We start from the raw sequence: 24,719 nt of genomic DNA on the forward strand, positions 1-24,719 counted from the left end.
ACAGATTTTAGGAGGAACACATCAAAAATATAAGGCAAAAATCTAGACATTCAATCACACACACACATTCTCACACAGCCACTTCCTCATTCATACCTACATTCACTCACACATTGATCTCACTCTTCTGATCTCTCTCTCACACACACACACACACACACACACACACACTTCTTCATTCATTCCTGCATTCACTCATACATCGCTCTCACTCTCCCAATCTCACACACACACACACACACACACACACATGAATTTACTCGCACACACAGACAGACACATACACTCATATAGGCATTCACTTGCCTGCAATGAGCTGCTAAACTTCGCGGCTCACCTGTAAGGAAGCCGCGGCTCCCCAGGGCATGGCAGCACCACAGCGCACAGTTTGGGAACCCGTGCTTTAGAGAACAAGTAGCAGAAAAAACAAGTTGAAGTGATATATTTGGAGAAGGAAACACAAATACTGTAAAAGCAGCTGAATAAAGTTTTTTTTAGTAAAGTGGAAAGGAAGAAAGGAGATAATTCATGGTTAAGAAACGAAGGGAGTTGGCCTTCCCAAATGTTCTCTCTGTATTAGGTAGAATGAGCTAATGACACTGGACTAGGAGGAGTGTCTCAGATCAAATTTACACTAGAGGTGGGCAACTGCAAAGCTACCAAGTATAAGGACAACACAACAGTATGGAGGGAGGGTGGGAAATTATACTACTAGCTACACTATTTTAGGCAGAAAACACTACAGAAATGTTTGTCACAGCAGAAAAACAGAAGTGAGACACTAATGAAAGTTTTAAACAGATAAAGGAGTAAGGAGACTTTAGAGAATGCTTTTAACTGCAAACAAAATCAGTTATATGATACACTGCTTGGCAGGAAATCAGAACAAATAACTAGATGCTTAACAAATAGAGAAAATTTCCAGTTAATACCTTTCACACAGTGAAACTAGCTAAAAATAGCTTTATAAACAGTGTGACAGTAACAAAAGAGATTTAACAGGCTCTGTAAGACAGACAATTTCAGTAGTATAGTGCAGATTAGTTTATAGCAATGAAATACAGTAAGAAATAGTAAGCAGCAGACAATAAAAAGTAATATAAATGGTTATAATAAGCAATAACTAGTAAAAATAAGCAAAAAAAAACAGGATAGTTATTGTTATATATCACAGATCAGAGTTGTGGTCGGTGCCTCTCCTTTGTTCAGCTCAATGTGAATAAACAGAATTACTCTCAAAGGCAGGGACTAAATACCAGAAGGTACAACCTGAAACAACTCAAACAAAAGCTCAGAAGGACCAATGAGTGTTTACTCCAAGCCTTAGACCAGACAACCTTTACCAGCCAGCAACCAATCAACATAATTTTCTCACAAAGGGGAAAAAATGCTTCTGCTAGTTCAAGATGGCCTGGGACATGTGCTCAGAACAAACAACCACTTCAAACAAACAAACAGACCCAGAGACGGCAAATCTGAACTGAGACTATGCTACAGCTACTAGCTACACTATTTTAGGCAGAAAACACTACAGAAATGTTTATCACAGCAGAAATACAGCAGTGAGACACTAAATGAAAGTTTTTTTCTACAGCTGATATAATCAATTTATCTATTCTACCTTTTTAATACTTAAGTGCTCTGATTGTGGTGCTGCGGTAGCGTTGTCGCCTCACAGTTAGACGTTGCCCGTTCGATTCTCAGTTAAAGCGTCTACTGTGTGACGACATGCGTGAATGGGCTGTTCCTTTTTTGAAGGTTGTGCGTTAGGCCCGGCAAGCCAGCATGTAAAACTCTACTGCCAATCATTAGCGGACCGGAGTTCCGCTGTGGCGACCCCTAACCGGGAAAAGCCGAAAGACACACACACACTGTTTCTGATAGGTCTAATGACCTAAATCTATCCTACCACTTTCATATCAACAACACTAGATGGCACAATAGGTTCCTAGACATACCTCTCAACTTCTTTGCTCACAAAAAAAATTGGCAAAGCCAAAAATAAAGGAGGGGGCAAAGGCCCAAAATCAGGGGCAATTTTTAAATATCACTCATATTCACTTAGGAAAGCAGAGAACAACAGGTTTTGCATCAACACAAATTTTCTGAACAAGAAAAAATATGAAACTCTTACTGGCATTACTGATTTGCTGTTATCTTCAATGACTTGCCATGCTTTAGTCTGTCACCAGTATTAAGTGATGTGCCTGAACTTCTCACTGGTGTCCCTGGCCATTAGCTTAGTAAGAACCTATAGTAACTCTGCAATGCATAACCCTTAGTTATTTTAATGAAGTTGGCTTAACTTGTTATTTGGTACATTCAATTCATATTATTTAGATCTAAATCAGACAACGAAGATATGTTATTCTTATTTGTTTTAACAAACATGATTATATTTAAAGTAAGACAAGATAATGGTTCTATTAATACAAATATTGTTCAGCATGGATGTTTCTATAAGATGAATGGAGTTTTGCTTCTATATACATTTCTCATTTTTGATTAATGGCAAAAACAGAAAATAGTCTTCCACATTCTTGAAAAAAGCAAATAATTCAAAGTAAAGATACCGTATGGAGTTGAAAGCACACATGTTGTCTAGTATAACATTATCTACTAAATGAGAAGTATTTTATATATAAACATTCTATGGTACTTTCATAAATGGGAAAATATTCCACAAAACTAAAAAAGTTCCAATTTCCAAACAAACATTTGCATCAACCCCCCCCAAAAAAAACAATAACAGAGCAATAATAAAGGCAAAAGGTATTCAATTTTACTACAAGATTTTTTTGCAAATAAAGGATAGAAATGTTTCATATTTTGTGTTCTTTCTTCCATAAATACTGTATGCCTTTGCATTTATTCTAACATATATATATATATATATACTGTATAATCCAAATATACAGTGATTGACTGTGCAGTAACTGGTTTATCATGTGTCCATGCCTGTGATCTCTCATGAGTTACTTGTATGGATCTCTCATAACTTACTTGTAATTCCATCACAATATATGAGGTCCCAGGCCACTAAACAAGACAAGACTGTTCTTCTACAGTCTATTATTTCATACCCCCATAAACAAGTATGAAATATTTATTGCATTATGCAAAAAATGGAATGTAAATTAATAAAGGATTCAAACCGCAAGACAGTGCTTATGTGATGTAGTTAATTTTATTCAACATATTAAGACTCAGTGATCCAGGACTTTGTTTTTAGAGACACTATGAAAGGACTATAGATTCTGAAATAGAAATGCAATGCAATTTACTAATTCATTCAGTTTTTCATAATCAATTAAATATCTTCCTTTAACATCATCTTCCATTTTACTGAAATGCAACATTTTCTAATACAAGTAAAATGTTGGAATATTCTAAATGTTTCAGTCAAGTTTAAAATAGATTTAATAACATGTCATGTGTTAAGACTACAAAAACTTCAGTATTTAGGGTTCTGTACCAGAAAACAAATAAAGGATAATCCATTTTTACATGAAGGTAACCACAAAAAGAATGACAACAGCGCCACGAGAAAAACAATCCAGTACAGACAAACCCAGACACGACAGAAGTGTATCCATGGATTTATTTAAAGACAACAATGATGGATTAAGCACTTTCATCATAGACTTCCTCAGAATCAAATACAGACTCAAAACATCATCCTTAAATAGACCACCTACAAGGGTCACATGACCTTGAAAAACCAATGGACAAACTTACAATACATTACAAAATACAAATTATACATACTAAAAGCCAAATACATAAAAATATTTATGAAATAAAATATTTATATATATATATATATATATATATATATATATATATATATATATAGCTATATAAGCACTTTATTATCTCAAAATACTGAAATCTCGAATTTCAGTATCTCCAAAAGTGCCGAAAGTGCAGTTGAGCGAAACTGCACTTGCTCGAATTCAGAATGTCGAATCCACGGTTGTAGTGGTGCGCGGGGTGGGATTTACTGTGTTAGTAAGGTGCGGTGTGCTGTGGGATATGTTTTGCATGCCATTGTATGGATATATATGGAGATTCAGGTAAGTGCTGTTTTTTTAAGGGTTTTGGGTAGGGGTTTGAGTGTGTGTGAGTGTGTTGGGAAGTTTTAGATGTAGGTTAGGGTAGGTAGGTAAGGGTGTGAGGGTGTAACTGTTGAGAGTGGTGGTGTCTGTAAGAATGTGATGTGTGTTTGTGTAAGGGGAATATAGAGTATGTAGTGGTGGATTTAGTGTATTTGTCTTTTTAGTGCAACCTCAAATTTAGTATATATAAGTAGCAGGGGTGTGGGGGGCTGGGGGGTGCAGGGAGCCTTGCCTCCCTGCTTATATGTAGGTTAGGTGTGTGTGTTTCTGTTGTTAGGTATGTGTGTGTTTATTGGTTTGTTGTAGTGTGCAGAGGAAGGTGTGTGCATGTTTGTGTGGTGGAGGGTTTATTTACAAGTCGCGAAATTTGAATTTCGCGCTTTTGGGATTTTTGGTATTGTGAGTGTTCAACTTTATACTCTCGGGATACTGAAATTCGAGATTTCAGTATTTCGAGATTATAAAGTGAATATATATATAGATATATATAAATATATATATATATATATATATATATATATATATATATATATATGTGCGTGTGTTTCTACCTATTTTGTTCTATTTTATTATTTTGTAGAACATATTTACAGTTCGATTTTTATTAGTGAACTAGGTGCATAACATAACTCAAGGAGTGAACTTCACACCCTCCACACTGTGAAGTTTCTTCTTGGTTTGTTTTTGACGCAGTATAAGTTGCATACTGGGTTTTCTGAGACTTCAAGGGATACCACATATTTTTCTTTTTGAAAACAAATTAAAATCAAGCATTTGTCCTTAAGAACTATGGTGTTTTTTAATTGTTTTATAATATAGGAACATGAGCTAGGATGAAAGAATACAGAGTTATTTACAAATAAAGTAATGAGTTTAAAAATATATGCAAAATGATTTCATGGTGAAATATGATTTCAAACATGCAGCCAGGTCAGCTGTCGCCATATCCTGACAAATGAGCTGTGACACTTTAACAGTGTTGTGCCACTACTACGAATGCAGAGTTATCTTAGTTTTAGGGCATGTTTTACCTTTTATTTTAAAGTTAGTATGAAACTGACTTAAAAAAAACAGTCTATCTTGGCACATCTACAGGAAAATTGTTTGGTTAGTACAAAAGCTGTACTAAATATATACTTACCCCACAGTAAAATCAATGGTATATTTAACACCAAATTGAGATGCCATATTAACATACTGCACCTTCTTACCTGTACCCCACAAGCATAGTAACAGGACATGAGTTGTCAAGGCATGTCTTATTATTATGTACCAGAAACACCTGCAATCAGTTATTCTTAGCAACAAATCACAGTGCTTTCCCAGCAATCTCTAACTATATGACTAGAGACTACAGGGAGCTACAGGCACTCAGATTTTCTGGGGTGGTTTTCTTTGGCAGTTTTTTTTAATTTCTGTCAGGAAACAAGACAGATCTAAGGATAACAGAAACAGCACGCACTATGCATAATGCAATACACTTGTATTTTTTTATACTTGCTGATTTTTATCACACACTATGCGGAAATGGGACACCCTGTAGCAACATCTTTATAATTCATTACTGTGGCTGTTTTTCATCACTTTTGCCATTTATTCATCCCAGGTGACCACCAGAAATGACTGTCTATTTCTTGGGGATCAGTTTGTGAAAAATAGTAAAAGACAGTTAATCTAACCACAACAAAGTAATCATTACTATGGTGTTGTAGGGGCAGGGAAGTGGGAACAGAGCATAATCTCAGAAAGCTACAAGATGAAATATATAACTGAGATTTATTTATATGTGTTTGTTTACTGGAGTAGAGCACTGATTAAGCATAACCAATTGTTGGTTCAATCTGGGTTGCTTAGAATAAGAGGCAACAACTTTTATATTTTACTGGTAAAAATCAGACAGAACTATCGGCAGTGGTAACAAGACACACTTCCCACAGCATAATACAGTGCACCTTTATTTATTTACTTATTTTTTGCTTGTTTATTTTTGTAGTTTAATTATATGGCACTTGACGTAGTGATAGGTTCCCTATCACTGCAATTGGAAATGCATGTCTGTAGCTGTTACTTCACAATTGTGATCTTGCATCACAGAATGTCGTGAAATGTAGATAAACATATGAATGGATGACCCTCGCAGTGCTGAATTCCAGAGTGTAGAGAGTGAATGACTGAAAATCCACACTTACATATATTATGTTCACGACTGACATTTTTTTTCATATTCCCTTTTTTCAGAGGTATGGCAATCTTTGAGTAGGTATATATAGGATCATAGAATGTTACTAGACTATTGACCCAGAGGTGATTTCAAGCCTAGCCATTTCATTCTAATGTAATACCAATGGTACTCTCTTCTATACCTGGGACTGTATTTAGTAATGACTGCCCATTTCCAGTAAGATTGTGGGCACTATCCCAGGTAAGAATTTTCAGTGCTCCATCTGCTTGTCCAGGTTTCTTTTGAACCGTGTCATAGAGGTGCTCTGCTTCACATGAAGTGGCAGTCTATTCCAAAGACGCAGCAGTCACTGAGAGACCAATCTGTTCCTCCAGCACATCGTATTCAAGTCACAGGCCATATTTAGGTCCCTAGAAAGGGTGGCTCTAGTCCCATTTGATTTACGGATGTGCAGCAAATTCATTAGTTTTCTATCAGAGATTGCTCTGTAAGCCAGGCATAAGTCTCCCCTAAGAAGTCTATATGCTACTGAATATAGTGACAGGGACTTTAGTCAGTCTGTATAAGGCATGGGCTGGAGTCCTTTGATCTTCTTTGTGAGAAACCTCTGAGGTGTCTCCAAATGCTGCAGGTGCTTTTTACTGTACATGCCAAAAGGGGAGTTATACTCAATTATGGGTCTGATTAGTGATGAGTATAGAAGGGTTATAACCTCCTTTGCTGTAGAGGTGATGCCTTTGCTAATCAATTGTGCTGTGTAGAAAGCCTCCTTACTCCAGTAGATACATGGTGGTCAAAGTTAAGGTCACAGTCTACTTGTGATCCAGATCCCTTACCACTTCATGGGTACATAGGTTTTGTTAACTTGACAGTGTAAAGGCACATTGTTTTTACCAATGGGAAAGATGATGCATTTCTTTATATTTAGTTTGAGACCGTGACTAAGACACCAGTCATTGGTCTGTGTAAGACCCTCTTGAAAAATACTGATATCATTTGGGGATTCGATAATTGCACCCAGTTTATAGTCATCCACAAACTTGGTCAATCACAACCCCTGAGTTTTGGCATGAACTTTTGAGAAGTATATACTAAAGAGTAGGGAGCCCAGCACTGACCCCTATGGCATCCAGCTAGTAACAGGTCTGCTTGTTGATGTAGAGTCACACACTTTGATAGTGTGTGACCAGTTTGTGAGCCATTTGGCAGACCATCTTACAACAAAGGGGTTTACATTCAGTTTGCTAAGTTTATCAGTAATGCCTGAGTGAAGGCCTTGGTGAAGTTGGGGTATGCTGTGTGCACAGATTTGCCCTTGTCAATGACCCTGGTCACATTTTCAAAGAAATCCATCAGGTTTAACAGGCAGGATTTGCTCTTGATGAAGCAGAATTGGGTCTGATCAAGGGTTTGGAGGTTGGCTATGTCTTTATTTATCAGGTCTATGATGATACATTCCATGGCCTTACAGATAAGGCTGGTCAGACTTATTGGTCTGTAATTCCCCAGGTCTGTCACTATGCCACCTTTGTGTAGCAGAATAACTGTTGATTTCTCCATTCTGCAGGAACATAGCCTGTGGTTAGACTGTGATTGAATAAGGTACGTGATGGTGATGCTAGTTCATGTTTTAGTTTGTTTAGAAGACAGCATGGGATGCTGTCTGGCCCCATAGAGGCTATGTTTTGTGCCTTAGACAAAGCTTTACTGACATGCCCTTTGGATATGTAGGGTGGGAGTGGAGTGGGGGGGCAAGGGTTGTGATAAGTTTGGAGGGGATAAAGAAGTGAAATTTCCACCGAATCTGTCCACTAGCAGGTTTGCTATCTCTGTGGGATCAGTGTGTGACTGTTAGTCACTAGTTCGTTACATGCTTGGGTCCTAACTTTTAAGCTGTGTATAAAGCTGTAAAAGGCCATATGGTTATCCTTAGCTGTGATTGCTAAGTTTTTCTCAAAGTTATCCTTAGAGGATTTGACATGTTGTCTTATTTGCCTTTTGAGACTGAAGAGGCTGCTTTTCCATTGTTGGGGCCTCACTTTAGTTTTCTTAGCATCTTTTTACATTTGTTATAAAGTTTGTTGATGCTGGATGTCCACCAGGGTAGCTTGTTTTTACTTGGGGCTCTGGCTTTGATTTTCTCTGGAACAGCCAAGTATATATACTTGTACAACTGATTGTACAGGACTTTAGTATAAGTTGTGGTCTAGTTACCACTTCCAGCTGGAGGTGGGGCATGGAATGCTTTTATACCTTCTTCTAGGAGGGTATAGTTTGCCTTGGTGAAGTTTTTTAGTCTGACTTCGTCCTTTGTGAGTTCTAATGTTAGTGCCAGTTCAAAGGCAACTGATTTGTGGTCAGATTTAACTGATAAGGGTCCATCAGTTGTGGTGGTCCATCTGTTTGTCATGTTAGTAAGGACCAGATTTAGTATGTTTGCCCCTCTTATTGGGATTTGAACAGTTTGTTCCAGGGCATTTGAACAAAGTCAAGGATCTTTTCCACTAGTGAGTTAGGGTTAGAATACGTTTCCCAGTTGATGGTGGGATAATTGAAATCCCTCATGACCAAAGTGTTTGGCAATATTTGGATTGACTCCAGTTTGGTCAAGTAGGCCTTGTGTGCATCGTGATCCATGGAGAGGGATCTGTAACTAGCTATGACTTTAATGGGGTTCTTACCCACAGTAATCTGAACTTAGAGTAACTCCATGGAGTTGTCCTGTCTAACAAGTCAGGAGGTGCATTTATCTCTAATATAGATAGAAACACTGACTCCTTTGGTTCTCACACATTCGTTTTGCGATCTGAAGTTGTGGAAGGCATTGTAGCCTTGCAAGGCCTGAGTACTGTCTGAAGCCTTGAACCATGTTTCTGTGACTGCACAGACATCTACATCCTCTGTGGAGTGCTTCCACGGTGTGTAGTTTTTGGTTTAGGCTCCTACCGTTTAGCAGCATAACCCTTATTTTGCTATGACTGGCAATTTCCACATTAACAATTTTGTTTTTGAGAACTTGCCTAAAAAGGCACTATGGGGGAGGCAAAAGCCTTCGCCAGCAGCCAAAAGCCTAGTGGTGCCAGGTGCAAGGTATCTCTGGAAAAGCAGTGAAACTTGTTAACCATGTCATCCTAGGCTGACAGAAACTGGATCCTCTTTGAATGACACCAAAAACTAAGCCAATTATTGTAATTGATAATTTTTGTTTATACTGTGGCACCATTCTAGGTGGGGGTAATATACTGCTCAGGGCTAGGGACATACCTGCCTGGGACACATACTCAGAGAGTTCAATCATAGGTTCATAGATTTATAGGTGTTACTAGGCTAATGACCATAAGGGCCTTTTTAAGTCTAGCCATGCATACCAAATCTCTAACAAGTTATAATACCCTTGATAAGTGTAAGCATGGCTTGGGAGATGAACCATTTACAGGTTACCTGTGTCCATTAGAGACATAGGTGCCAAACCAGGGATGACATTCTGGTTTCCCATCCAATTGTCCAAGTTGCACTTGAATTGGGTTAGGGAGGAACTCTGCTTGACATGGATGGGGAGCCTGTTCCATAGACAGGGTAGTCTCTGGGATACATACCTATCTCTCCAGAAGGTCTTATTTATATCACAGGCAAGGTTTATGTCTTTTGAATGAGTAATTCTGGTATTGTTTGTTTTGTGGATATGCATAAGACCCATCAGAGTGGGGTCTAACAGTGCCCTCTATGCCAGGCATAGATCTCCCCTCAAAAGCCTGTAGGAGACAGAATACAGGGATAAGGCTTTGAGGTGGTCTGCATAGGATATTTTACTTATAGGTTCATAGGTTCATAGGTAAGTACTAGGCTATCTGTCTGAGGGCATATGTAAGCCTAGCCAGAATGTGTTGGCTTTCACCGCCCCCTTAGATTAGTTCCTTGTGCCTCTGTCCAGCAGAGCCACTGCAGTGATCCCCGGGGTAAATTTTCTGTTTCACATCCACTCGTCAAGGTTTCTCTTGAAGAGGGTTAGTGAGGGGCTCTGCCTAAAGTAGATTGGAATCCTGTTCCAAAGCATGGGGAGTCTCTGGGACATGAATCTATCAATCCACCAAGTCCTATTTATTGTTATGGTGAGGTTTAGCTCCCTAGAGCATGTGGCTCTCGGGGATTTGTCTTTTTTTAGGTGGAGCATGTCCATCAATTCTGGGTTGGACATGGCCTTGTATGTCAGGTAGAGTTCACCTCTGAGTTGGCGATATGCAACCAAGTACAGCTGGAGTTTCTTCAGTCAGGCTGCATAGGGGTATCTGTTTGATGCCAGTAATCCTCCTGATGAGGTACTTCTGTGGTCTTTCCAGCTATTGCAGGTGTCTTGTAAGGTACTTCCCAAATGGGGCATTGTACTCTATGATGGGTCTGATGAGTGATGAGTAGAGGGGCACAATAACCTCTTTTGTTCTAGATGTGAACCCTTTTGTAATTAGCTGGGCCCCACAGAAGGATTTTCTATCCACCTTGGCAATATGATTATCAAAGGAGAGATTACTATCTACTTGGGTCCCCAGATCCCTTATTTCATTTTCTGTATTTAGGGGACTACCTCGTATGTGGTAGTTCATGTGTACTTTGTTTATTCCAAAGGGGATGACTATGCACTTTTTGGCATTTAGCTTGAGGCCATGATTTTGACACCAGGTATCTGTCTCAGTGAGACCCTTCTGAAGGATGTCTGTATCAGCCAGAGAGTCAGTTATGGGCCCCAGTTTGCAGTTGTCTGTGAGCTTGGTCATCCATAGTCCTCCTGTGCTTGCCTGTACCTTTGAGAAGTATATGCCAAACAGGAGGGGTCCCAGGACTGAGCCCTGGGGGGGGCGCCACTTGTAACCGGTTTAGAGTTGGACCTTGAGCCTGCAACTCTCACCGTGTGGGTTCTATCCATGAGCCAATTGGCAACCCATCTCGTGACATAGGGGTTTATGTTCAGGCTGGTGAGCTTGTCTATAATACCAGAATGGGGAATGGTGTTGAAAGCCTTTTCGAGGTCTAGGTAGGCTGTGTGGACCTCCTTTCCCTCGTCTAAAGCCTTGGTAACTGTCTCAAAAAGGTCCACCAGGTTTAGGAGGCATGATCTGTCCATAACAAAGCCAAACTGGGTAGGGTCCAATGTTTGGAGGTTCCCAGTGTCTATGTTAATGAGTTCCATGATGATGTGCTCCATAGCCTTGCAGACCAGGTTAGTCAGGCTTATAGGGCGATAGTACCCGGGGTCCGTTGTGGCTCCACCTTTGTTGAGTGGGATAACTGTTGCTGTGTGCCACTCTATGGGTATGTAGCCTGTTAGAGAGGCTGGGTTTGAACAGTGTGTTTAGGTGAGTGGTTAGTTCATTTTGGAGTTCATGTAAGACACAGCCTGGGACTCTGTCCAGTCCCAATGAAGCTGTGTTTTTGACTTTGGATAGGGCTGTTTTAACCTGTGTGTCAGTGATTACCATGGTTCTGCATTCCTCTGGTATGGTTATGGGCCCTTTAGGGGGTGAGAGTGGGGTGAAGTTTGCACTAAACCTGTCTGCCAGAATGTTGGAAATATCAGTCGGTTCAGTGTATTTTGTGCCATTCTGCACTAACTCAGAGCAGATCTGAGAGTTTCCACTTAGGTTCTTGACATAGCTAAAGAACGCTTTGTGGTTATCTTTGGAGTCCTTGTCAATTTTTCTTTCGAAGCTAGCACTGGATGATTTTATGAGGGATCGTAGTTTCTTGCTGATACTGATCAGGGATGTCTTTCCTTCTTGGGATTTTACTCTTTTATGTACTAGTTTCCTCCTTCTGTTGTATAGCTTGTTTATGGCAGGGGTCCACCAGACTGGTTTCCTTTTCTTGGAGGAGTGAGTCTTGGTTTTGCTTGGGATAGCACAATCCATGCATTCTTGCAGGTGCTCATAGAGTGCAAGGTAAGGGATTCTGCAGCTTGGACAGCATTGTCCTTTAGCATGGGGGCTGTGAACCTTTCCACCTCGGTCTTAAGTAACGTGAAGTTTGCTTTTGAAAAGTTTTTCACGGTGGTTTCATTAATTGGGGGTGGAGGCAGAATGTGGATATCCAGAGTGATTAGTCTATTGTCTGATCTAACCAGCGAGGGGTTGACCTCCGGTGTAGAACACTGGTCGCCCATGTTGGTGATGACCATGTCCAATATGTTTCACCTCTGGTGGGGGTTCTGACCAGTTGATCAAAGGTGTTCGAGTTTATAAATTCTAGGAAGCGTTAGGCAAGGGATTTAGTACTTGAATAGCTGTCCCAGTTAATGTTTGGGTAATTGAAATCACCCAATATTAGGGCATTTGGTAGGACCATCATATTTTCCAGTGTCTCCAGAAATGTGGAATGGGGGTCCTGGGTCATGGTGGGTGATCTGTAGCAAGCTACAATTTGAATTGCAGTTTTGCCCATTGTTAGTTGCACATGGATGATCTCTGAGGTATGGTGCTGCTCCACTAACCCGGAGGTGTGGGTATCCTTGATGAATATGGATACACCCCCACCTTTTGTGTTTCGGTACGGGTTCTCTGGCCGAAAAGTATGGTATGAGTTATAGCCTGGTAGTGCTGGGGTGCTCTCTGGAGCCTTAAACCTTTGTACAGATATCGATGTTCTCCATACTGAGGAGTGCCTCTGGCGTTGAGTAGCATTACCCTTAGGTTTTGGTTACTTGTGCTATTTACGGTGGTGGGTTTGTCTTTTGAGCCTTGCCTAAAAAAGGCACAATGGGGGTGGCAAAAGCCTTGGCCAGTATTCGAAAGCCTAAGGGTAACAGGTACAAGCCATCTCTTGCGAAGCAACGTGGCTTGCCGAGCATGTCATCCCAGGCAGACAGATACTGGATCCCCTTTGAATGACATCAGAAACATAGCCGATTGTTGAAATTGACCATTTTTTCTTAATACTCTGGCATCATTCTTGGTAAGGGCAGGATGCTACTCAGGGTCAGGGTCATACCGGCTTGGGCTATGTGATCAGAGAGCTCTTCCATGTCTATTTTCATGTAGTCCAGGGAGGTATGTCTCAGATTATTCACACCAACATGGACAATGACAGAGTCATATTTGTACTTGTTCTGGAGTGACCTGAGTGCTTGTGTTATGTGGTGGATCCTGGTGCCCAACAGGGAGCTAACTGTAACCTTCTCCTTGTCCAACCTAGGTAGTGGGACATCAGTGTGCCTGACTATAGAGTCGCCCATCACTAGTGTGTTGGGTATGTTATTTTGCCTTAAGGGCTGTGATTGCATGGCACACTGATTATGTGAAGTATGTGTTTCATGGTTTGTGATGAGGTGTGGAGATTTCTTGGGTGTCTGCTTTAGAGGTCTCTGTTGCTTTTGCAGATTTTTATTTAGAGCCTCCGAGTATGTTTTTGTGTATTTATGTGTGTTATTTGCCGGTGTTGGTTTAGTAGGTCTATGTGAGACTGGTGGTGTGTTGCAAGTATTTTCCTTCTTCTCTTGATGGTCAGTTCCAGGCTTGGGTTGTGAGAACTTTGCTTCCAGTTTGGCTGTATAATTGCATCTCTCGCATATATTAGTGTTTGGTGGTAGGAGGAGAAGGTTGTCTGTGTACATGAGGCAGTTGTAACATTGCCTCAAATTGCCCAGATTCACCAGTTGGACTGGAGAGTACACCTGAAACTGCCCTTTGGACATGCCTGAATAGGTAAAGTGAGCTGTTTTACTGATTGGCTGGTAGGGACGAATAAAGAGCCTTGTCCTTCTGGACAGTATAGGGGGGGGTCTAGTGCTACGGTTAATTAGTGCTTGCTATGAGTTTTGAGCAAGTGCCGGGCTGTGAAATGAATGACTTGAGTGCTTAAGTTGAAAGTTTGTCTAGTTCCAAGGGAAAAATTGAAGAGTACACTTCATGGAGCCGGGAATAGTTTATCCCTAGCACAAAACTGCGTAAATGCAGTTTTTATAGCAGGGAAATGAAAGAGATAGAAATTAGCCCAAAATGGCCAATAAACTACTAACTTCTGTGCTGAAACTACTCCTCCATGGACAGATAGGCTGCTCAAAGCTCCCCTCTCTAACAGGTGAACAGAGAAACTTCCTTCTATCCAGGTAAGGTATTGGCAACACAGAAACTTGTAACACAGCCCAGAATTCAGTAATAACCTGAAAACTGGACTATACTAATTCAGAAAGGTGGGAACAAGTATATATATATTTTTTTCAGAAAATAAAGCAGATACAATAAAAAAAAAACACTTTAAATGCACAGAAATGGCTATCGCACTTTGGTGTGCAGCCTACAACACTTAAACAGATTATTTAAACACAAAAATGACTTAGTTCAAGTGCAAGCAGCAAATAAGTACAATATGTAACAGAAACAAGCTTTTTAAATCACAGAAACACTAAAAAATTGGCGTTTTAGGTGGAATTAGTTAAAAACAGCAAGAAAATGCAGAAAAATTATACTTAATTACTCCAAATTCTCTCTTTTGTCTCTCTGTTGCTGTAGAACTCTGCAGGACACCTGGCAGGCACTCGCTGAGCTAAATACAAGTGCAAAAAAATGCACAAATGTGTTTTTTATAGCAGGGAAATGAAAAAGATAGAAATTAGCCCAAAATGGCCAATAAACTACTAACTTCTGGGCTACAGCAAACAAGGCACACAAATTTCAGAAAGAAACAGTTCAAATAAGCAGCACAGTAAGCCTTTAATCAGAATGTCCCAGCTCAGAAAGGCAGGATCCAGCCTCTCCTCCCACAAGAGTGCAGACCACCAACCTTCTTAATGTAAAATAACTGGCCTGAAGCCCAAGTGCTTAAACCAGAACTAATGCACTTTTAGAATAATAGACACTGAGCCTTCAATCAGCAATTCACAACTTAGAAGGATGTAAGCTACCTGTCCTGCCACAACAATGCAGTCCACAAACCTTCTTAATGTAAAACAGCTGGTCTGAAGCCCAAGTGCTTAAACCAAAAGGCTAAGTATAACAGTTACAACTGAATCAGGCTACTACCAAGCAGTAATAACCGCAGCAGAATAATACAACTGAGTACTTTTAAGAAGAAGCACAAGCAAAATAAGGTAATCAAGTGGGAAGAAACACAATTACTGTAAAAGCAGATGAATAAAGTGCAATTTTTTTTATAACAATAGAAAACGAGCAAACTGATTTAAACAAATTACCCAATTAACCAGTAAAAAAACTCAAAACTGAGCCCTGTTCCAGCAGTCTTCAATCAGACAAGTTCTAACCGCACACTCCTGCCGCTAGAGTGCAGGGGAACCTTCTCCAAAAAAGATGACCTGGATTAGTGCTCAAGTTATACAAACAAAGCTAGATTCAGCAGGCCTTAATCTAGTCTATGCTACAGCAGACAAATTCTATTAGTGAGGAACCTCTGTGGACATTCCAGTTGTTAGATATGCCTGGTTATGTACATACCAAAGGGGGCATTGTACTCAATGATAGGTCTGATGAATGCCAAATACAGTGGAGCAATGACTTCCTTGGACTTAGATGCCATACCTTTGTTTATAAGTTGTGCAATATAGAATGATTTCCTCACCACTGTAGACACATGGTGGTCAAAGGCTAGATTACTATCTATGTGTGTCCCTAATAACCTGACTACTGGGTCACCTCAAAGGGGTGTGTTGTCAATATGATAATTACCAGGGATGGATGACTTCCCAATGGATACTATTATGCATTTCTTGGAATTTAGTTTTAGTCCATGGCTCTGACACCAGTTGTTTGTCTGTGTCAGCCTCCTGGAGAACATTTGTGTCAGTGTGCGATTCAATGACGGCTCATAATTTGTAATCATCTGCAAATTTAGTCAGCCAGAGACAGCTGACATTGGCTTTGATTTCTGAGAAGTAAATGCCAAAAAGGAGCAGTAGAAGGACTGATCCCTGAGGGACTCCACTTGTGAGTGACCTCTTTGTAGAGGTGGACTCCCCAATTCAAACTTCCTGACTCCTGTCTGTGAGCCAGTTGGCTATCTACTGAGTGACATACGGGTTTGTACCTAACCTCTTGAGTTTGTCAACAATGCCCAAGTGGGGTATTATGTCAAATGTCTTGGCCAGGTCAAGGTAGGCAGTGTGAATGATTTTGCCCTCATCCATTGCTTTGGTGACCTTCTCAAAGTAGTCCACCAGGTTGAGTAGGCATGATCTGCCCTTGACGAAACCAAATTGGGCTGGGTCTAGTGTCTGGAGGTTTACTATATCTCCATTGATCATCTCCATGATAATTCTTTTCATGGCTTTACATATAAGACTAGTGAGACTTATGGGTCTGTAGTTACCAGGGTCTGTAGATTGCCTACCTTTGTGCAAAGGGATGACTGTTGCCTTTCTCCATTCATGAGGCACGAAGCCTGTTTTGAGGCTACAGTTAAAAAGTAATTTCAGAGGCCCCAATAGGTCATGTTTCATGCTATTTAAAAGGCATCCTGGGATACTGTCTGGGCCCATTGATGCAGTGTTCTTGGTCTTAGAGAGATCATTAAGGACCTGTTCCCTATTGCTAGTAGGTGGAGTTATATTTTATGATAATTCCTGAAGGAAGGTTGAGGGGGAGAGAAGTGTAAAGTTGGAGCTGAATTTCTCAGCCAGGAGGTTTGCGATGTCTTCTGGCTCAGTGCAAATGGCTCCATTTACAATGAGTTCTGCACACAATTGTGTATTGCCTTTGCAGTTGCAGAAATAGCTAAAGAATGCTTTGTGGTTGTCCTTGGCCTGGGAGGCCAAACTTACATCAAATTTGGCTTTGGTAGACTTTATTTGTTTTCTGAGTTGGTTGGTTAGTTTGATGAGAGTGCTTTTATCCTGCTGGGTGCTGCATCTCCTAATTTTGTCATAATTTTCTTCTTCCAGTTATACGGCCTATTGGTTTTGTGATTCCACCAGGGTTGCTTGTTTTTTGAGTTACTTCTGTACTTCTTCCTGGTGGGTACAGCTGCCTCTATGCAGCTATTAACATGCTTGTACATGGTTTCTGTGAACAGTTCTGCATAGGCAGCAGTGTACTCTGTATTTATGGGGGCTTGAAATTTTGCCAGGTTCTCACTTAATAGCAAGAGGTTTTCCTTAGAATAGTTTCTGAATATTCCAGGTTTAGCTGGGGGCCCAGGTTTTATTTTTACTTCAAAGGAGACCATTTTGTGGTCTGGCCTTACCAGGGAAGGCATTACAGCAGGGCTTGTGCAGCACTGTCCCATATTAGTGAGGACAAGATCCAGTATGGTTGCATCCCTGATTGGTGTCTGGTCCAGGGAGTTTGTGTTTACACCATCCAGGAATCTCTGTGCATGTACGTTTGGTGTCATATAGGATTCCCAGTTAATAGTGGGGTTATTAAAGTCACCCATGAATATGGTATTGGGTTGGATGGTTAGTGTTTCTAATAAGTTTAAATACATGGTATAGGTTTCCTGGGTCATAGAGGGGGACCTATAGCTTGCAAGGAAGTGGTATTGGATTTTGCCTATGGTGATTTGAACATGGAGCAGCTCAAGTGCATTGTCCTGTTTGACCAGCCTTGAAGTAAATTTATCTTTGATATAAATAGAGACACCTCCACCTTTAGTCACTGCTTGTGAAGTAGCTGGCCTAAATGTGTGGAAGGCATTATAATCTAACACTATTGGTGTGCTCTCCATAGCTTTAAGGCATGTCTCAGTGACCAGAGAGACATTAGCATTCTCTAGGTTAAAGATAGCTTCTAGAGAGTGGAGTTTTTTGTTTATTTAGACTCCTAGCATTGAGCAGTAATGCCTTTAGATTTTCTTGGTTTTGGTTTACTAAGTTGGAAGTACTTTCAGTTTGGCATTGCCTAAAAAAGGCACTATGGAGGAAGACAGTGTTTTAGCTAATATTCAAAAGCCTAGAAGGGAGAGGTGCAGACCATCTCTGGTAAAGCAGCATGGTCTGTTGACCATCTCCTTCCATGCTGACAAATATTGCACCCACTTTGAATGACACTAGAAACAAAGCCAATTATTAAAGTCAGTCATCTTTTGCTCATATTGTGGCAGCATCCTTGCAGAAGATAAAGCACATATTCCAGAGAGCTCCATGATGTCTCTTCCTATAGTCTAGGGAGGTATGTCATTTACTCCCACATGGACTATGACTGAGTCATGTTGGTAATTGTGGTCCAATGACCTGAGTGCCTCCATAATGTGGCAGATCCTAGCCCCTGATAAGCAACTGACTGTGTCTTTCTCCTTACTCAGCCTGGTGAGAGGGACATCAATGTATCTCAAAATGGAGTCTCCATTGACTAGAATGTTGGATTGTGTGGTAGCTTGCTTTATTGGCTTAGTGGTAGAGGCTCCATGAGATGTAGCTCTACATGTTGATGTGGGTGTTGTTTTGAAAGAGTGCATTTGGGGCTGCTGAGGGTATTTGTTATGTGTACTTCATCTAGGAGGTCTTTGTGGTTTAGTAAGATTATATTTAAGTGCCTCAGTATATGTGGGGTCGATATGTCTGATTTGAATTGTGCATGATGGGTGCAGTGTGTGTGTACTACTGACAACTTTATTGACATTAGGAGTACTTTTATGTGAGAGCTTTGCTTCCGGTGTCATTGTGTAAATACATCTCTCACATACCATATCAGTTTGTTTGAGAATTAATCTTGAATGGTTTAAAAGTGATTTGGAAGTGTATTTTATTATTTCTGATGAAGTCTTTGGGATGAATAGCGAACATTACATTTTAACTACGCTAAAAAATAACTTTCTTAGCTTATCTAGTGCTTTTCTTGGTGGAATTTGTGGTTTTTTGTACTGTGGACACTTTGGCCTGCTTGTGTACTGCTTTTCTTCTTTCATTGTTTGAGAATTAACTGGTTATCAGTAAACATGACACAAATTCTACATTGCCTCAGGATGCCCATATTCACCAAGCTGGTAACAGAGACAGTAGGAAAGTTCATATCCAAGGCAACAGACCCATTTTTATTGATTAGAGAGCTGGAGTGAGAATATCAATCACTGTCAGGAGTATCCTGTTTGCAAATACAGGGACAGTGCTTGTCACTGCAAACTAGTTGTCTTGTATGCAACTAGGTATTGGAGAAATTTCAGTTGTGCTTTTACAGGAAAAATGTCACTCAAGGTGTTAGAGTCTGACTCTGTATAGAGCACAGCCAAACACTTGAGGGGAAACTAATGCATAGAGCCTGAAAATTTAAGGATGAGGTATTTAGGCAGATATTCTGAAGTTAGAAACAAATCAAGCAGTACTTACTGAAAACAAACAATTAGCTTGTCAGGAATGATGAGGGGTGGGGGGGTGGTTGCATGACTGGCTACTAACTGGCTGCTACTAATGCTGGTCTCACCACAGCTTCACTCTGTTGGGATACAATGCTCCTTTGCTTCTTCTCTCACAAGAAGCAAAATGTTAACAACAATCCCAAGATGAAATACAGACCATAGCCTGTTGGTAATCCACAGTTTTGTCCCAGATGATGCAAGGGTCACAGGCTTGTCAAGTCTCTCTTCATATAGTCCATTGAGGTACATCTCAGGTCATTTATTCCAACATGAACTATGACAGAGTCATAATGGTAGTTGTTGTTGAGAGACCTGAGTGCATGTGTGATCTGATGAATCCTGGCACCGGACAGGCAGCTGACTGTGACTTTCTCTTTATCTAACCTGGTGAGAGGGGCATCCATGTGTCTCACTATGGAGTCTCCAATGACAAAAAAATTTGGTTCATGAGTGTTATGCCTTGAGGACTTGGTAGGTGAGACACTGGTGTTGCTATGTATCTTGTGTGCTGATGGAACTGTATTAGTTGTAGCAGTCTTGTGTTTTGGAGGTCTGGTGTTTTGGTAATTTTTTTTAGAGAACTTCCGTGTATGTTGATTTATGTTTTGGATGCATACTATGTGTATGAGTAGTGGTACTATGTGCATGAGTAGTGGTGGGTGTGTTGTCAACCTCTTCAGTGTTACTGTTTCAAAGGCTAGAGCAGGGATTCAAGATTCTTGGTGTAGATACATCTCTTGCTCTGTACTAGTGTGAGCTATTAGTTGAGGGTTGTCAGTGTACATGAGGCAGTTGCTGCACTGCCTCAGGAGACCTAAGTCAACAAGGTTGGCGGGAGAAACAGGGGTAGTCCAACTGTCCATAATGCTAGGTTTGAAGAACTTTTTTCACAAAAGGGGGGTACTTTCAGGACTGATCTAGGAGGTGGCCTGTAGATGGGTATTTATGACTGGGTTTTTGGCTGATGGTTTAATAGGTCAAAGCTCACTAGCAATGCTTTTTAGAGTGGAACTGTACTAATGATGAAGACTACACCACTGTACTACAGCTGTATCTAAGGGAAACCTTGTCAAAATTATTTGTCCAAATTTAATGTACAACTGCCAAGTAGTGAGCAGTGTTATGCAATGCACAAACAAGCAGAAACCCACTCATACGTGGGGCTTAAATACCAGAAGCTAAAAGCTTAAAAAAAAAAAAAAAACTTCAAAAGAACCAATGATGTTACTCACTCCAAGTCTTAGACCAATCACCCTTCACCAGACAGGTCCCAATCAGCACACTTCTCTCACAAGGGTGCAGCAAGACCCCTTTCAATCAAAGATGGCTTGAAAAATGTGCTCAGAATACAATAGGCACTACAGTCATACCCAAATGTAGGAAATCTGTATCTGGACTATGCCACAAATACTAGCTACCATAATTTTGGTGGGAAACACTAAAAAATGTTTTAAACAGCAGAAAAAAACAGAAGGAAACACTAAAGAATGTTTTAAACAGCAAACAAATCAGTTATTTAAAACACTGCTTAGCAGAAAAAACAGAACAAACAGAGCAGATGCTTTGCAAACAGTGAAAAGTAGTAGAAAATTACTATAGATTCAGTGAAAATAGCAAAAAAGCTTTGCAAACACTGAAAACTGCAACAAATATGAATTCACAGGCATAGCAAGTCAGACAAATGCAGTACAAACAGTGCAGTTTAGTTTACAGTATTAAAATGCAGTATTAAATAATCAGAACACAATAAAAAATGCATTAAATAGTATAATCAAGCAAAAAAAAAAAAAAAAAAAAAACAGGCAACATATGGTTTTTGTGAACCTCAGAAACCTCTAGTCTTCTGGTATCTCAGCTCAGAGTTGTGGCTGGTAGCTCACTTCAGCTCAGCTCAGTTCAAGCAAGCAGAAACATTTTCAAATGCAGGGCCTAAATACCAAAAGCAAAAAAATTAAAAAAACTCAAAAGAACCAATGAGGGTGCTTACTCCAAGCCATAAACCAATCACTCTTCACCAGACAGGTTCCAATCAGCACATACGTAGTTCAATGGATAAAACACACCAAACAATAAGATACCACAAAGTCAGGATATGAGGTTACCTATCCATACTGTTGTTGATGGAAGGGTTTAGTGGTGCGGCACAAGTCTCTATTGTGAGTCAACTCAGTTTTGACTATTAATCTCAGGTACAAAGGTCTTAAATGGGCTCTGTATAGCTAAACATATGTTGCCACATCTCTTAACTTCTTATGCACAATGCCAGAACAGCCAGAAATATACCAAAACTTGACTATTCCCTACCCCTATTGGCCTTTCACTCAGCCTATAATGCACATAGGCTACATTCTCTGGAAAATAGGATATGCAGATTTGTAACCCTAGAAAATGCCATTATGATACAAGTCTATTGACTTGCTCACTTATAACACACAGAGCAACATTTCAGATCAGTACCCTGACATTTAAGATAAAAAAAACACTGCTCCCCAATGAAAATAACATTACAGCTGCGAAAGAAAACCTACTCCCTAAGAGGAAATGATGAAGAAAACCTTTTGCTTATTAGGCCTCCCTTTTAAAATATCTATTGGAGAAAGAGCTTTCACCAAACTGGGTCCTGCTACATCAAACAATCTAACAAATGAAGAAATGCAGAAATCAACAGACCTTAACAGCTTTCAAAAGTGAATTTAAAAAAGTCTGAGAAATGAAGCTAGCTGTACCTGGTTTGGGGACACTGAAAAGCATTCAGCACCAACATCCCTCGAATGACTATAGAACTTCTACAGTGTGTAAATATTGTAAATACCATAAGTATAGTACTATCATATAACTGCACTATTACTATATTCCAACCATCTATAAATGTACCTTGCCACATATTATGTGTAATTATTACAGAACACCATTATTATTGTATTCTCTCCATTTACAAATGTACCTTATAACTTACTGCTGTTACTACCATCTTTAATTGTACCTTGCTAGCTTCTGTGTGTTGCTCTATGGGTCTGGGTCATGACTGAAAAATGTTACTAAACCAATTCACCAACTTGTCTATATGCTCTTTTTTTCTTTTAATTTCTCCAAGTCTTTTGGGTTTCTATTACTATGATGGGAATGGACTCCATTCCTAAGTCAAAGTATGATTAAAGTTCATGAAATTAGTATTGATTCAATCTTTGATGTCAGCCAGAAGTGCTCTTCGCAGCACCTGTAATGTGCCCAGTAATGACTCCTGCAATTTGTATGGAGTTACATGTATTGGTAATACAGCTAAATACAATTGTAGATTCTTTTGTATAAGACCCATTGCTCCTACTTCTATTGGAACTGTCTGATTATCTTTCTTCCACATTGCTCTCATTTCTGCCTGAAAATCCTGATATTTTATGACTTTGTGTCTCTCGGTATGCAAGACACTGTAGTAACTGGGTGTACAGATTTCAATGATCAATGCTACTTTTGTCTTTTTTTCAAAGACCACTATATCAGGTTTTCTAGCATCTGTCTTTTGAACTGTTGGTAGTGGGTGATCCCATGTGATGTAGACTTCATCATTTTCTATGATGCTTTGTGGTTCGTGTTTATAGTGTTTTTCAGCTACCTCAGTATTATAATGTTTGCACAATCCCCAGTGCAACAGTCTTGCCACATTATTATGCCTTTTAGTATACAGCCGTTCTGCCATTAGTATGTCACAACCAGCAATGAGGTGTGCAACTGTTTCCAGTTCTGTTTTACAAAACCAGCATTTATCTGTTTCTCCCACATGTTCAATGGACTTTGTAAACCATCGTGTACGTAGCCCACTATCTTAGGCCGCCAATATTAACCTTTCATCTCTTGGTTTGAATTCACCTCTCCTTAACCTTTCCTGCATTCGATCCGGATCAACACGATGTTCTTTCGGAAGTTTTCTATACTTGCAACTATATTTATTCATTTTCCACATGTCTTGCCTTCTTATCTGGTCCTTCACCTTATATTCATTCTTTAGTTTTTTAGCACACTCAGTTGCTGCCTGATTTTTATTTACTTCTGGTTTGATTTCCATTCCTTTTTGAGGCTGATATGCTTCTGCTAGACTAAGCAGGGAAGTTATCTTAGATTTATTCTCCTCATATTTCAAAACATTCACTATTTTTGGGTTTTGTGAGGTCAGCAGATATGTGTGCAGTCCCACGATTGCAGATCTATATGTGTAATCAATTTCAAGGAGGCCCATACCTCCTTCAGAATGGGGAAGATATAATCTTGGTATGCACTGATTTTTGGAAATCATTTGGTGAGCATGAAGTATTCCTCTTGTTTTCCTGTCTAATCTATCCAACACATTTTGGGGCCAGTCAACCCCTCCAAAACTGTAAGTTAGGACAGGAAGAGCAAATTGGTTTATAGCATACATTTTGTTCTTAGATGTCACCGCTATTTTCAGGATTAATTTAAGTCTTCTTAAATATTCCTTACTAAGTTTTATTCACATTTGTTCATATTTTATTGTTGATCCTTCATTAATTCTGAAATATTTATACATTTCCTCTTGCTCACGTTCTTTTATATCACATTCTTGTCTCAAACTGATGTTTTCTTTGTACTGCAATTTTCCTGCTTTAAACATTGTTTTTGCACATTTATCAAGACCAGATGACATTCTTATATCATCTGAAAAAGTTTTGACAACTTGCGTTTCTGCTTTCAGTTCCTCATCTGATGAGTGCAGTTTTAAATCATCAACAAAAAGAAGATGAGAAGTCTTTACACTTTGTTGTTTTCTAGGAGAAAATGTATAGCCATGGCCTAAGCTGTTAAGTAAACAACTTAATGGGTTAAGGGCAAGACAGAATAGCAGTGGTGAGATAGAGTCATCCTTGAATGTCCCCCTTTGAATTTTTATCCCCGAAATAATAATTTGTCCTTTATCATGGCTTAACTGCAAAGTGGTCTGCCACTGTTTCATGGTCACTGTAATGTAGTTGATTAGTGTAGGCTGTATCTTATACATTTTTAAGTACTGTTTTTATCCATGAATGTTGGATGCTATCAAATGCTTTTTTGTAGTCAATCCATCCCATACTTAGATTCTTCCCCTTTTTACAGTTCTCCACTATGACTTTATTTAACAACAA

Source organism: Protopterus annectens, chromosome 5.part1 (assembly GCF_019279795.1).
Source record: "Protopterus annectens isolate FY-2018-M chromosome 5.part1, PAN1.0, whole genome shotgun sequence".
NCBI lineage: Eukaryota > Metazoa > Chordata > Ceratodontiformes > Protopteridae > Protopterus > Protopterus annectens.